Below are 14,298 nucleotides of genomic sequence, written 5' to 3'. Positions count from 1 at the left end.
AGAGAGAGAGAGAGAGATCGTGTTTCTTTGAAGGCCCTTGTAGTATTAGGGTCTAGTCACTAGTGTTGTATGGTACTGGAGAAGGAATTGTAGACTGATAATGAAATCACCATCGAACCAGAATAGAGAGAATGGTCTGTTAGAAGCAGCATTCTGGGATGTAATCACCCATATATGAGTCACTATACTATAATAGCACCCCAAGACAACCTTAGCTAAACAGAAGTTTGAAAACTCTGGAGTGAAGACTAGGTACTAAACTGGATGGATATTGAACAGGTAAAAGAACATCTGGGCAATCAAGAGAGCAAAAGGGGGTTTAATAGACTTTTAGAACAAGGTATCAACAAGAGAGCAATATGATTCATTTTAATGATGACTATGGAGTCAGTTGCCAAATAATAACTTAATATATAAGATAAACAAATTCATGGAAGAATTTAACAATTTATAACTCCTGAATTTATTACTCTTTCTCACATAAAAAAACACATTTTACATTCCACCTGAAGATTTGTTAAGAATAAATCAACAAGTGTAGAAATTGAAGCTCTATGACAGATGTAGAAAAATATATTTTAAGTTGGTGTAAACAAATAAAATGACAGTGAGGGATAGTGCAGCTGTGCCCAGATGTAATGCCAGTTAGATAATTAAATTCGCTAGTTGAGGTTATAACTGCCATGCTTCACACCGAATGCTATTCCAATAGCATGGATATTTTTTATACTTGAGTTCTTGGAATTTATGTAATAGCAAAAAAAAATTTGAAAGAACATTAACAAACAAATGCATATCCCTATCAGAATATTCATTAATTCCAACATTCAACTACATAATTTTAGACTACAGAAAGTTCACATATATGGCTTATGATGATCACTCAAAAACAATTGTTTGACAAGGTTAAGAAAGACTTCCTTGGAAAGGAAAGACAACATTGAAAGTAATTTCTTTTTTTTTTTCTTTTTTTTTTTGCACCCATGCTACACTCAGTGGTCTTCCCAAACCCAGTGGCTTTACTTTCTAACTCCTAATGGCAAGTCTCATATTTTGACCCTTAGTATGATGTATTTCCTTACATACTTGTTAATCTTTTAACCTCAACTTCATACTAAGTAATTATTTAATATTAAAAACATCATGCATGACCTCATATTAATTAACAATCCTGAGTAATGATGTACAATATCTCTTGTAAAATTCAGTTTATGTTCCATATTTTAACATAGAAACTAATAATCTTAGCAACCTTTTCTTAAACAAAGCTCACAGTCGTACTGTGTTGCCGCTATTCAATACATAATCAATCCCTTTTTTATCAAACCTATACATTTACATTTATATATTTAGCCATAATTGTCTCTTTATGCAGTAATAAATTATTATAGCCTAAGATATTTCTGTCTGAAGACATTCTAATACAGTCTCAGGGAACAATACTTTGATCAAAATGGATAAAGTTTAGTGTTATAATATCAGACACCCATTCTCTGTAGCTCAGACTTTCAAAGTAGGTCAGATGCCGAGAATCAATATCTGAGCAACTGTGCCTTTTCGAAACCATGGATGAGAAATATGGCTTGAGTTTTGCTCTGTGGCTTAGGGATTTGTTTCTCTCTCCCAACTAGACAGCTAAGGAGGGCCTGAGCCTCTCATATGGGAAAATTGCTTTACGCCCTGACTCTATTCAGACATCAACAGCTCACTGCCATGCCTGCTTCTAAACCATTGCCATAGACATATCTGTGGAATCCTCAGTCTATATGTGGCTGGGTGCTCTATGATTCTCCTTTAAGTAGTTACTCATCCTGCATCTGTCTACCACAAGAAGAATGGTCATGGAGATGGAGTCAGTTCAACTTACAAATTGATCAGTGTAATTCTTAGTCTATTGTCAAGCACACAGTATGCATCAAACACTCATTAAATGAAAGGAGCAATATTAAAGGGGGCAAAGAGTAAGCAATTGCCACCCTTCAGCAGTATCTATAAACCAGCCAAGCATCCCTGAGCGTTTAGCTTCCTCCTATCAGTCTGCACTTTTAATTTCACCACCTCTTTTTTTTTTTCCTGAGCTGTGACTCTAAATGAAAGGTATCTGGGGAAATATTCACAAAAGGTTGATTGTGACTTACAATTATTAATAACCGTGAACTTTTGTGACAGAAGATGCAATACCTTTTCTGAAGCTTGAGAAGACATTTAATTCTAAGAAGTGTCTCCCTAATAAATCAGGGCTTCAACAAAGTTAATTAACTGGAAAACATGTGACTTGGAAAACCCCATTAAACCTCTCCTAGATTAAATGCTGATGAGAGGCTGTACCGATACATGCATTTAATCTCTGACTTTGCATTCCCGACTCTGGAACAGAAAAAAGGTTGTCATAGCTGGAATCACCTGGGTGCATAAGGAAGATGTTAGGACAAATTCTCAGACAAATGGATATGAGCTCCTGTCAAGCCTTTATTTCAAATGCACTCTGGAGAAAGACACTTAAGAAAGCCTTCTTAATGATAGTAATTCAGTAGAGATTTCATACTAGGAGAGATAAAAAAGGGGGGAGAGGGAATTGGATTAGGATAATTTTGAAAGGTTGACGATGTTTAAAGTTCAGCTTAGTTTGCCCTTCACATATAGAAAAATAGGTTTGTGACTAAACTAGGTGCCCATAAACTTTTTAATCCCTTTAAACTTAACAGAAAATTATCCAGTAATTTTACCATAAAACTTATTTTGAAAAAGAGTCCGTGACTAATATTATACAGAAAAATAATCAGTATTCTATGTGATGCCAGTATAAAATATATGTGTAAATATGTCACAATGTGCATGGAGATCAATAACTTTAGAAAGAGCATAACCTGAATGCCCACCCTCCTTTACTATCACAAGAAGTGAAATAAAACTGGGCTAGAGTTGCCTCTTTATCTCTCACTACCGATTTCTCCCTCAACTTCCTCCAGGAATGTCAGCCATTATCATAATGATGCAAGGGAGCCCAGGGTTCTGAAAATCTTTGTCCAGTCTCCCAAGCGCACTGTGCCTTCATATCTCCCCAAATAGGTAGATATAGAAATACTCTATCAAAGAAATTATGGAAATTCAATTATTTTAACAGGAGGATGTGTTGACTTACTTTCTGTTTTCAATAATGTGTGTGGGTTTTCTGCTTCCTGAGACATCTTGAAGAGGTACAATAAAAACCCCAAACAAGTTCTAGCCCCAACTGTGTTACTAACCACTTACCTAAGGCTATCTTTTAAAGTCTTTTCTCAGCAGAACAGAATTCTGGTGTGTGTGTGTGTGTGTGTGTGTGTGTGTGTGTGTGTGTGTGTGTGTGTGTGTTTGTTTGTTTGTTTGTTTTTCTGTTAGTCTTCTGAGACAGTATCTGGCCATGTAGCCCAAGTTGTCCTTAAACTGTCAATCTTCCCCCCTTAGTCTGTTAGAACTACAGACAGACACCATCATATGCCACAATTCAGAGGTCTAATAGTTCATCTAGCTCTCTGGTTGGTATCTCAATTTTTAATAGTAAAAATTAAAGATTTACTTCCATTGGCTCTATCTTGGAAAAGAAAACATAAATAATACATGCAAGAATGTATTCTTTTTTCTAAACCTCCCTCAACTTTTCCCCACAACATCAGTCATCACCCTGAGGATGAGGGGGAGCCAAGGGCTCTGGAAATCTTTGTTCTGGCTCCAGAACTCACTGTGCCTTCATTTTTTTCTCAAGTACACAGACATTGAGTTTCCTCAATTCTGTAAGAAATTCAGAGAGGATATTGCAATGGGTAAGTTTAACATCTTATCAATATAAAAATGATAGACCTAGTTTTGGGAGCCAGGTGTCCATTTTTTTCCTTCACGCTATGATTTTATTGTACAATAGAACCAGTGACAGGTGACTCAAGGCACAACAAATAAAAAATGAAGCACATTGCCAAGCAAGATTCTAAGAGGAACAAATACGTGAGACAAATTAACTATCACAGTAATTTTTTTTCAAATAAGAGCAAGGCTACTTGGGGTTCTGACCTTGACCCAAGCACAATACTGAGTGTTTTGCATGGATCTTTATTTCTTTTAATATTCAAGTGATTTCACATTTTATTCAAAAGTAAGCAAAGGTGTAGACTTGGCTTTACATCAGAATCACCGGATGGGGATGGTGGTAAGAAAATGTGAGTATCTTAACATTATCTGTCACTTTTTACATTTAGCTTATGTTGGGTGAAGACTACGCATCAGAATTTCTTTCTTTCTATCTTTTCTTTAGTGTTTGGAGGCAGTGTGTTTCTCTTAGTATCTTTGGCTGTTCTGGAACTCACTCAGTAGGCCAATCTAGCTTTGAACTAAGACACCCAGCTGCCAAGTGCTGGGATTGAAGGCATGTGTCACCATGCCCTATCCATGAGTAATTTTTAATCTCCAAAGTGATTCTATAATATAACATAGTGTAGGAGCCACTGAGTAAAATTACTAACCCAGAGACAACCATGTAAAACCATATGGCAGAAATATCTAAGCCTAAGCAGCCTACCAAAAATACCTACATATTAACAAAATTTATCCTGCCACTATTTTCTGTGGACCTTGTAGTATTTAATACTCAGAGATGCTGGTAATTTTACAGGAAATTCACAAATGACAGAACCAATTATATTGATATATCAAAAAATAATATAGTCCAGTCAGTTGCAAAGACAGGAATTATACCCAGTTACACATGTTTCAGGATAGAGACCCAGGGGAAGTAGTTCTTTGTTAAACATATATGAATACCTGGAGTGTACTATGTGACAGTTGAGTATTTAATATGCACAGGTAAGGAGTCAGAAATAACAGAGGGTTGAGATGTCCATGCTTATAGTTCAGTATTGTCCCCATAAGCTGTTATTTTATATATAAAAAAGTAAATTCATGTTGTTGCAGTAGATTTTCTCAGACAGAGAAAATGATGCATAATAGTGATTTTCGTATTAAAGAAAATTCTGCTTCTAAAGCTTCAGGTATGTTCTGAGAAGACAGCTCCAGGGCAGAGTGGTTAGGTAGCATGTGCAAGGCCTGGGTTCACTCCTCAGTACTGGGAAAATAAATAAATAAATAAGTAGTAAAAACAAATCTCAACTTCATTATACATAAAATTATTTCTAAAATCTGGATGATGGTCTGGATATCATTCACACTATTATTTCTCTGGGAAAATAAATTCACAAATTATCTTTAGGGTGACAACACCAATGTGAAAAATTGTCTACATTGTATAAACACCAGATGTTGGCATTATAAATGCTAATTTCTATGTATATAAGAGAGATGTCTTTTTAAAATGTAAATGCAAACTGAATTTATCTATTTAAAACTTCCAGATGAATATATCCATTTTTTTTTATCCTCAGAGCCCAACAGAATGTTTTTAGGATCTGTACTGTAGCATTAGGAATTGTTTCTTGGGGGAATATTCCTCTACTCTAAGCAGCTATTATCTATCATACAGGCCACATATGTTGGCTGGGTTAGTGAAGTGATCAAGAATTAAATAAGCAGCTACTGCCTGAATCAATGCTTTAGACCTGAGCCGTTAAAACATACCAAGAGTATGCACCCAACCACTGGACCAAAGCAGCTGACCCCTGTTGTTGAATAAGGAAAAGCTGAAAGAATCTGAGGAGAAGGGTGACCCTGTAGGAGGACCAGCAGTCTCAACTAACCTGGACTCCCAAGATCTCTCTAACACTGGACCACCAAACAGACAGCATACACCAGCTGATATGAGGTCCCCAACACATACACAGCAGAGGACTGCAAGAGTAAAGATATTCTCACTCTTTGTTGTTGTAACTGTTGTTGTTTTGATTTTGCTTATTCTTTTTTTATTAATTCATTTATTTTTTACACTCCATATTTTATTCCCTGTCCCTTCCACCCTCCGACTGTTCCAAACCCCATACCTCCTCCCCATCCCTCTGTCTCCATGTGGATGTCCCCATCCACCACCCCATCTGACTTCTAAACTCCCTGTGGCCTTCAGTCTCTTGAGAGTTAGGTGCATCATCTCTGAATGAACATAGAAGTGGCAGTCCTCTAGTGTATGTGTGTTGGGGGCCTCATATCAGCTGGTATATGCTGTCTGTTTGGTGTTCCAGTGTTTGATAGATCTTGGGGGTCCAGGTTAGTTGAGACTGCTGGTCTTCCTACAAATTCTTTTAGCCTTTCCTTATTCAACAACAGAGGCCAGCTGCTTTGGACCATTGGTTGAGTGCAAATATCTGCATCTGACTCTTACAGCTGCATGTTGGGTCTTCCAGAGTGCGAACATGATAGGCTGCTTTTTGTGAGCACTCCTTAGCCTCAGTAATAGTGTCAGACCTTGGGACCTCCCCTTGAGCTGGATCCCACATTGGGCCTGTCTCTGGACCTCCTTTACCTCAGGCTCCTCTCTATTTCTATCCCTGTATTTCTTTCAGACAGGAACAATTATAGGTTGGATTTGCACCAGAGACCTGGGAGGTGAGAGACTCTCATGACTCAAAGGGAGAAACCTTAGATGAAATGCCTGACAGTAGAGGGAATTATAGAGCCTACCTCCAACAGGAAGACAGGACATCAAGTGAGGGAGGTGGTTGCCATCCCACAGTTCTCACTCTTTTAATGACTGTTCTCTTCTAAAATATCTGCTGAATCATTCCATTTTACTCAAAGTTCTAGAGCAGAGGGTCCCAACCTTCCTATGCTTGGCACCCTTTAATACAGATCTTCATGTTGTGGTGAACCCCAACCATAAAATTATACCCTTTAATACAGTTCTTCATGTTGTAGTAACCCCCAAACATAAAATTATTTCATTGCCACTTTATAACTGTAATTTTGCTGCTGATATAAATTGTAGTATACATTTCTGTGCTTTTTGATGGTCTTAGGTCAACCTCCCCCCCTTAGAAAGGAACAATAAACCCATAGGGAGACACTCAACCTAGAAGGCATCATGACCCATAGGTTGAGAAACTCTGTTGTTTAAGAGACTATTACTTTACCGTAGTACCATTGTAGTGAGCCTACATGAAACTTTAGCTTGCTGAGAAGACCCAGTATAAAGCAGATCATCATAGAACACTGGTCAAACATCCATTTAAAACTTCATCTTCAGGAACCTGACAAGCAGACATTGCTTGTGTCCTCCTGTTTAGAGAGGTCCACAAGGTGCAGGTTCATAGAAAATCATGCATCATACAGTTTGATCTAGAATTTTGCCTTTTAACAACTTATATTGAAATAGATATATACATATATTATAAATGCATAGAAAGATAAAATAGTCAAAATGTTGTCTACCATGTCTCTCACTGCTACGCTCTCCAGTCGAGTCAACTGGACAAGCTGAGAGGCTTAAAAGTCACTCATGATGCAAAAGAGTTTCAAGGAAGCTCTCCTCCTGGAGTCTAGTGTTCCATACCCATACAGTAATTTTTCATTCCCGAGTTCCATTCCCGCGTTAGTCTAGTGTATGGATCCATGTGCTCTCTTTCAATATTTTCCTATCATAAGTGCCTTTTAAGATTGAATTCTGACATAGCTAAAGCCGTCCGCCAGTGTTCCAACAGTCCTAGATCGTCTTTAGCAAGACCTTGGGCTTGGAATTCAGTACTGCCCCTGGTATTACACTATCTCTTTGAGTAAAAGTTAGGTCACTGCCCTTCACAGGAATCTACCATAACCTAGGAAGAAAGAAGTTTCTGACCGTAGGGGAAACCAGAATAGATGCTTAGAATTATAGCTGAGTTACACCTATTTATAGGAATTTACAATGGTTTAGGAAGCAGATTGGGCTGTGGATTTAGAGTATTGCATTATTCATGAGATGGTTAGCTAGAACGGAACTCCCTAGTTAGAACCATGACTTGGGTGTGAAAGCCCTTGCCCTAGGAGTGAAAAGTTCTCACACCTGGCTTCTAAGACTATAGCTGACCTTAGAGAGAGCTGACTTTGTCTCAGTTATTTTATTGCCCAGTTCCTGCCAGTCTTTGCGTTTTCATTCCTCTATTCTGTGTAAGAGTCATTAAGCATCCGGTTACCTCATTTTGTACCTTGTGGGTATGTCACCCAACTTCCTTATTGTCTTCTGTATAAAAAGTCTGATGCTCAAGTTGTAAAATTACATTCAGATTCTACACACAACCTCTCCTGTGTGCATCTGTCTGTCATTCATCCACGCTTTGCCCACCCGTGTCGAGAGACCCCGTTCCACGCAGACACAGGGACCCAAAGGGTCTGCAGCATCTCACATATTTATTTCTGTCTAGAAGAAACCAGTGAAAACAGGTCATGTATATCCTTCCAGGCATAATAAATATTAACCAAGTAATCTGAAAAATGGGTATTTTATATTAATATTATTTCTATTGTTTCAATATCCCACACAATTATTACATAAAGAGCTTTGTTTTTAACTAACTTTGGTAGTGCACTATTTCACCATGAAGATACAATATTATTTATATAACCAACACCCAAATGCAAAATATTTTGATTGTTCCAAATCTTTCTCCACTATAAACAATGCTATTTCAATAACGTTACAAGTACTTCATGTGTATTTACATAAATTATGTATACACAATTGTGGTTTAAAACTACTCTAATCTGGGTGGACTGAAAAAGTATACCTATTTCCTTAATCTTTTGCTAACATAGATGAGTTTCCAAATGTGATTTTGGGGGCAATATGATATAGCACAATGTGATATACCAATATCAATGTTTACTGTGCATTTTAACTTCAAAGTGAAATTAGATCTCTTCATTCTAAAATAATATATACCCAACATAGAGTTTTCTTTTTGTGAGTTTTCTGGTCTTACCAGCTACAAGTTTTCTATCAGATTGTTGTTGTATTGATTATACCGCACTGGCCTTCTATGAAATGGTTTAAAATTTCCCTATGTTTAATTATACATTTTTGAATTTTTCTTGAATAAATATGACCATGTTATGAAACCAAATTTATCAATCTCAGAATATGGCAATAGAAAACCCAAAACACATAACTGAAAACAAAAAGAACACTCACATCTGGTTCTATATAGAGGAAATGGGAAAAAGTATGGCTTAATTGTTTGCATATTTCATATTGTAAAAATACAAGAGTAGATGCTAAGACAAATAATATTCCTTTACAAAGTGATTGGCTATGCTTGTCATCAAGACTTTGCGTGTTGCTCAGGGTTTCACTGCTATGATAAAATAGTCGATACCATGACCACATAGGAGGAGTGGTTTACTTTACCTCATGGTTTCTAAAGTTTAATTTCACAGTTACTTTGCTGCAATTTTCTTTTCAAGCCTGTAACGAAATGCAACATCATACTTTTTTTGTGCATGCAGTGGAAAAGGATTCTTACAAATTGGCCAGGATTGAGTAAGAGATTAGAAGACAGAGGGAAAATTACAAATGATTCACTCTTCAAAGACATAACTATAACAACTATTTACTCCACATTTCTACTATTAAACTCCAAGTTCTTCAAGCTTCAATCATTTCCCAAAATCACATTAATTATGAATCCACCAATGGGCTAATCTATTGATGGAACTAAAGTGCTTATGATTAAAAAAAAAAAAAAAACACCTTCCAAAACAGATAAAAGTGATCCTAGCAGTAACTGGGAACATTGGCTAGGGGTTTTTAATTGAAGAACTTTACATGGTGTCTAGAGGTTTCCTGTCCTTCTTCATAGCATGAGAGTTGTCTTAAGGATTTTTCATGGAACGAAAGAGCCATACAAAACAGCTGATACCATCATAAGACAGATGTTGCCATAAGCCTGATTCACTCTGAGAAAATTTTTAAAATGTCTACCTAGATTCAAAGAGAAACAGAAGAGATTTTGCTTCTTGATTGGGTAGGAGAAAACTGGAAACCAGTATGTTACTGAAGATGTGGTTTTAGACTACTGAAAATTACATTCATACCTGTTCTATTTAAATAAATCTTCAGTCAATATCAGGTGAAGTCTACAGTGAAGCACCACAGGATGAGGAGAGGTTGAATACATTGAGTGACTTATGTGGGTTTTTTTTTTCTTATAACAGTTAAGAATTGACTGATCATCAATATACAGAACATGTCTGTGCATCTTACTTGCCAACCACCTTGGGATTACACTGGAAGAAACAATACTTACCTATAAATATTTCTTGTCACACAACTTATGATGAGGATTTTTCTAGTAAGTATTCCTTTATCAATAACAGGAAACACCCAATTGGAAAATAAATCTCATAAGCCTCTTTGATTATGCAACTCTATGTAGTCAGTGTTGAGTTGAAAAAAAATTACAATGAAAATGAATGGTTATTAGCTGCTATTAGGACATTAAAAGCAGTACATTAAATATGAAACCAGAAACCATAACTTGTCAGCAGCCATCTAAGAAAGGCTAAAGGCATACATGTAACATTTGGGAGGTGGCATAACATATTGCATGTTCTGCAATGGATGATTCTAAATTGTAAGGCTTTCAGGATTTATTCTTGCAGCTAATATGAATTTCCTGTCATTACCAAATTGATATAATAATCCTTGGACATTAGCCTACCCTATTGGGCAGATTTTTTTGCAGATCAATAAAAATACACTCTCCTGTAGCAATGCTATGTAGACAAATTGATGATTTCATAATTCCTAATAATGATCTTATAGAATTCCTAAATTTTACAAATAAAACTTGAGCCCTTTATAACATAAAAGCTGCAATTAGGGCTCTGTAAACCTTCATGTGTCATGGCTAATTGCACTAAGATAGGAAGCAGGCATGAAACAGATTTACAATCAGGGAAGACACTCTTTCTGGACGGGCCGTGAAAACATCTGATAACTAGAAGTCATAAATCTGAGTAGGGACAATTATTTTAGGTGCAAGGACAAAAACGAGATAGTGTCTGCTTTATCTATACAAAACCTCAAAATGAATGAGACACTAGACAAATGATTTGCCTTTTGAGGAAACCATGCTAACTTAGACATAAGAATTATTGTTTTAAACTCTTAATGAACCTGCAAAGCTACCAGCAGATAGTAAATGCTTAGTTAGATAACTAGTCTTAATGGAAACACATGTAAACATCTCTGTTGTAACTCCTTATTCAATTTATGATTTGAACTTATACTTGAACTTGAGAACTTTTTTTTAGAAGCTTTTTAGTTTATTTGTCCTCTCAGAAATCTGCACATCACAGCAAAACATCAAGTCACCGCAGATCTACTCCTTTGGCTTTTTGCCAGCACCAATGTTGGCCTTCTCTGTGTCCATGACCTTCTTCATTCTGTTCTTCGTTCCTTTCGCTGTTTTCGGGAGGTCTTTTTCTTCTCATAAAGGCCATGTCTTTCTAGTCTGTGTTTAGGCTCATTCTTCTTTGCATAATCTAAAGAATCATAGATCATGCCAAAGCCAGTGGTCTTGCCACCACTGAACTGGGTTCTGAATCCAAATACAAAGATGACATCTGGTGTAGTTTTGTACATTTTGGCCAGCTTTTCCCGAATTTCTGTCTTTGGTACTGTTGCCTTCCCAGGATGAAGGACATCAAAGACCATCTGTTTCCTCTGAAGGAGACGGTTGGTCAAGAACTTCCTGGTCCAGATGGTGACTGTGTCATTCATGATGGCTACGGCGCTGGAGCTGGAGAGGAGGAAAAGAGCGAACTTGAGAACTTTTGAAAAACAAGTGGTGTTTGGAGTACTATGTAATCTATTCTCCTGAAAGAGTACAAGAATTAGGAACGATTATTATAACAAAACAGAGGAGAGAGAGCAGGGAGAGCAGAAGAGATGCAAAACAGAAGGAGAATAGAAGCAGAGCAGAAAACAGCAGGCAGGCATTTCTTAGCATAAAACAGGTTCTTTCTTAACAGAAAGGCTACTTCCTACTGACAAGGACAGATTTTTTTTCTGAATGACTAGAGAGGGACAGGGTTTGGGGTTTTTTGTTTGTTTGTTTCTTTGTTTTTTGTGAAGCCCACTTGAATTTTTTAAAAAAAAATTTAATTAGCTATTTTCTTTATTTACATTTCAAATGTTATCCCTTTTCCTAGTTTCCCCTCTGAAACTCCCCTATCCTCTCTCCCCTCTCCCTGCTCCCCAACCCACCCACTCCCATTCCTGGTCCTGACATTCCCCTATACTGGGGCATAGAGCCTTCACAGGAACATGGGCCTCTCCTCCCATTGATGACCAACTAGGGCATCCTCTGCTACAAATATAGCTAGAGCCACAAGTTCCACCATGTGTTTTATCCAGGCACTGGCAGAGCCTCACAGAAAACAGCTATATCAGGCTCATATCAGCAGGCTCTTGTTGGCATCTGCCTAGTGTCTGGGTTTGGTGGTTGTTTATGGGATGGATAAATATCTCTGGATAGTCATTCCTTCAGTTTCTGCTCCGAACTTTGTCTCCTTCCATGAGTATTTTGTTCCCCCATATAAAAAGAATTCTGAGCTTCTGGGCTAAAATCCACTTATCAGTGAGTGCATATCATGTGTGTTCTTTTGTGATTAAGTTACCTCACTAAAGATGATATCCTCCAGATCCATCCATTTGTCTAAGAATTTCATAAATTCATTGTTTCTAATAGCTGTGTAGTACTCCATTGTGTAAATGTACCATACTTTCTGTATCCATTCGTCTATTGAGGGACATCTGGGTTCTTTACAATAGAAAGTTAGTTCTCCCCTTTCTCTTAGAAATAAAGATTAGAGGCTCTTTCCAAAGAAAAATGTTTTCTTTCTGCAGGTGTAACTTTCTCTAGCTGACAAGGAGTTAGTGAAATTCCAGCTTTGAGTCAGAACCCCCATAAGAAGCCATGGTGGGCGCAGGGGACAAAGAAAGTCTTTACTAACCCCTCTTCAGTGTTTAATAATTGAAAGCTAATCACCATAGGCCTTAGGCTTCTTGCCTCACAGTAATGAAGAGTCAAGAAATGTAAACCTTATTTCGTAGTAAGAAACTTCTACTTCCCAAGACCAAGTTTTAAGTTCAGCTCCACAGCTACTATCCAGAGAGTACTAGTGCTCATGCAGGCTCTTGGCAATACCAGTCCTAAATTAAGTAGTGAAAGAGGTCTATTTGTATTTTTTGACATTCTAGGTCAGATTATGAAGGAAAGAAAATTGTATAGGGCAAGGAAATTAACTGTCAGAGGACATGGTTTTAATTTCAAAATGGGACATTTAGATAGCCTAATCGTAATGGGGTGCCAGTAACATATCGGTGGGTGTGTCTTTATAAAGAATCATTGGAAGTCAGGTGAAAGGACAAGCCAAGCCAGGAATTCATAAAAAGATAATTAAGTATGACAATCATTCTAGACAATGTCTGAAATGCAAAAGTCTCCAAAAGACTGGCCATCAGATCTGAAAAGATGACCAGGCATCTTTATCCAAACTACTCTTCGTCTTCCGTCATTTTTGGTGAAAGTGTTCTGGATGTACAACCTCAACAATAAGCAACTACCAAAACTCAAAACAAGACAAACAAACCAAAAAAAGCAGCTCTGACCACTGAACAAGTAGGTCACTGAACTCACACTGCATTTATGAAAGTCTGTGTCATAGATTTTCAAGATCTGGGTCAGATGTAATAAGGAAGACACTCTACTAGGTAGACCTAGTGAACCAAACTCCAGCATTTGTCATCGACTTCTAGACTTGTGTATGGTATAATTTCAAGTTTCCCCCATTATTTAGAAATAGTGATTTTCATATTGATTTCTACACAGCACCTTTCCAGATCATCTTGAAAAGATCCATATCTGTCTAAGAAAAATAAAAATGATTCTATGGAAACTCTAAAAGATAGAACAAGAAAATGAGACCAGGTCACAGGGCATGTTTCAAAGGACATTCTAGCACAATGGGCTTAGCCACAGTGCACTCTTCCTTCCCATCCACTAGAGATCGCTGCCATCAAGGTCTCACAAAACATTCTGCTATCCCTGAATTCTCACAATATCTGAGTGCTGGCTGGAAGAGCAACTGTAGTGTGACTCTCTGACAGGGCTGTCACTTTGGATGTTGCAAGCCACCACCTCACCTTATAATATTTTATGCCAGCCTCTGAGTAATGGAGGAAAGATAATTGGATACTGTCCTCCCAGCGAGAGGGCACCATGTCATCTGATTTTACATTCTATGCCCTTTTCATAACAAAAGGGACCATTACTAAGTCCCTCATGCTGCCCAAAGCATGTTTTAAATCTACTGGAAAACTTAACTAAATTACAGCTTTTACACTGA

The 14,298-nt window shown here is 37.4% G+C and overlaps 1 pseudogene; it reads right to left on the bottom strand.

The window, feature by feature from the left end:
* Positions 1 to 11,326: 11,326 nt before the first annotated feature.
* Positions 11,327 to 11,668, bottom strand: LOC110295131 (annotated as a pseudogene).
* Positions 11,669 to 14,298: the final 2,630 nt, after the last annotated feature.

Source organism: Mus caroli, chromosome 5 (genome assembly GCF_900094665.2).
Source record: "Mus caroli chromosome 5, CAROLI_EIJ_v1.1, whole genome shotgun sequence".
Lineage (NCBI taxonomy): Eukaryota > Metazoa > Chordata > Mammalia > Rodentia > Muridae > Mus > Mus caroli.
The sequence above is the reverse complement of the archived record's forward strand: the minus strand, read 5'-3'. Positions and strand labels throughout refer to the sequence as shown.